Raw genomic sequence first — 2,500 nt, 5'->3', positions numbered from 1 at the left:
AATTCTAACAGTTATTTGAAAGATATTTGCGGATATTTTAGCGTCCGTGTGCCGAGGAAGAAGGTCAAGGAAAGACAAACATTGCGGAGCAGGAAAGAAAAGCACCCAATGGAATTACAAGAAGGACACAGGCAACTCTTGGTATTTGAGTGCTCTCCACAGACACTTCTCAAGGGGCAATAACTAGCAGGAACGTCGGAAAGTTAAATGTAGCAGTTACTGTATCTGATAACAACAAAACTGAATTTTCCACAAAGAACTATATCGTTTCTCATACATTAGGCGTTCTTAACAAGGTAACGGCAACTTGGAGTGCCTTCATGGGCATCTCGGATCCCTGGCTTCTCCTCTGTCACGTCATAAGAAGGCTTTGACAACGTCAGTTGGGTAACAAGTGAAAAGGTGACAATCTATCGTGTAGCCAAATCTAAAGGTCTAAAGGTCGCTAATGAGATAAGCAGCCCTTTGCTCTTTCTGCTCTCAATCGCTGTTACAATTTGACCGAATGAAAATATGGCCGCCAACAAATTATTCTTTTTAGCCTGATCAGCCTTGTTAACGTGTGTAAAACTGAAAGAATTTTGGTTGTAACACGAGGATAGTCTTAGTAATTATCACAAAGACAAAAGAATAATTTATTGGCCGCCATTTTTGCATTCGGTCTATACTTTAGATGTTTGAAGGCGGATCGTGCGATAAAAAGGACGCTGCAAATTACGGCCCGTTTTAAACGGTTTCAACGTTTGCATTAACGTGCATTCTACACAAATGTTCGGTGCGTTTGAACAGGGCGTCCAACAATGTTGAAAGCGTAAAAAATGTTGAAAGCTTGTTGAAAGCGTGTTGAATCTAGTTTAAATTGGTTTAAACTTCATTCAACATCGATTCAACTTGTCCTTTGTTCTCGAAAATGTTGAATGGTGTTGAAGCAGTTTGAACACTCTGTTCAACAATTGTAGAACACACGCATGCTCACATCAGCCCGCAAAAGTCAATATGGCGTAGTTTATCTGGACGAGAGAGTCTGGTTTCTAGTTCTTAGTTCCTCACAATCAAATTTCGCAAGTGTTAATTGGTTCTTTTGTTGGCGTAATGTTGGAAGCGTTTGAACGGCCTCCATCCGCATACCCTTGTTTTTGCGTCCAACATTTGCCCAACATCGGTTCAACTTTGTTGAACGAATGTTGGTCAAATGTTAAAACCGTTTAAACGGGCCTTTATTGCTAAATGTTAACGTCTGCAAACGTGCTGGAGAGGAGGGAGGGAGGGAAGGAGGGAGACTGGTACTTTCTAGACGCTTTCCAACCTTTTCTAAATCCTCCTTCGCCTTCTCATATTCATTCAAACAAACGAATGCCTGTAGAGACACAAATAAAAAAACTCGCCATCTGAACCAGGTTCACAATACGGTATTCATTCTCTTTGTTTTTTTGGTGTTAAACTTTGGAATTCATTAGCTCTTGATGTAAAGCAGATTATTCCCTTTTTCTAGATTCCGTCAAAACACCAAGAACTCTATGACTGACCGGTATAAAAATGATACTGATAATTAATTAGCTTCATTTTATACATAATTCACATTTTCCCGCGCTTTGTGTCGGCTACGTGTAGTTACTTCGACTTCTGATTGGTTTACTGGATTGTCTCCGTGCTTTTTGATTGGCCAAAGGAATTACTTTGTTTCTGGTTTTACAACTCGATTGAAACTCGCTCTATTGTTGAAAATTGGAAGAAAATGATTACTTCGTATTAGATGTCAAAACTGGGCGTGCATCTAATGGGCCATTTCCCCGTTCATTTCTGCCTCCTCTTCAAAGCGAGTCTAAGTGCAAAGTTTTTGTGATGGTAATTACTTCTGCTTTACATCTGAATGAAAACTTCACACTTAGACTCGCTTTGAACAGGAGACAGATATGAACTCCAAAATGGCTTATTGTTTGCGTTTCTGGACATAAGTGAGGGTCTTCGTGAGCTTTAAATATTAAACCAATCGAAATTCGTTTTGTGTTAATTTGAAAACATTTATAAGTTTCGTATATATTCATTAAAAATAAGTTGATATTGTAAAAAGTGACTCATTTAACTGGCATTTTAAAAGTAAGGATATAAAAATGAGAAAAAAACAAAAAAACCCAATCTGTGGTTAAAGGCCGTATTTGAATCTAGAGCATCCAAAAGCAAATTCAACATCTTGAAGCCGCTGATGTTACATGTTGAAACTCTTAGCTAAAACTTGTGTGCAACGGAGATGCGAGACAAGTTTCAGGTTAGGCATTGTACCGGCTAACATGGTCGGTTTCGTAAAACTTTTTTTGAACTTCCGTTGCGAGAAAAGTTTCAAGAAAAGTAGAACCACCTACTTCTGCAACGGTGGCAGCAATCGCAGTGGTGATAAAAACAGGAGTTTCCCCGTGTAACAACACTTTGTGAAACTGGTCTCGCTCGGTCTTGTTACGCTCCGCTGCGTAAGCGAATCAGAAACCGGCAGAAACACTTTAAC

General features: G+C 39.4%; 1 protein-coding gene across 2 annotated transcripts in view; it reads right to left on the bottom strand.

Moving 5' to 3' along the window:
• Positions 1–2,500, bottom strand: part of LOC138042149 (uncharacterized) — an 83,752-nt gene that overhangs the window by 71,100 nt on the left and 10,152 nt on the right. The gene's annotated exons all lie outside the window — the stretch shown is intronic.

This window comes from Montipora capricornis, chromosome 3 (genome assembly GCF_036669925.1).
Source record: "Montipora capricornis isolate CH-2021 chromosome 3, ASM3666992v2, whole genome shotgun sequence".
Taxonomy (NCBI): Eukaryota; Metazoa; Cnidaria; class Anthozoa; order Scleractinia; family Acroporidae; genus Montipora; species Montipora capricornis.
This window is presented reverse-complemented; position numbering and strand designations above follow the sequence as displayed.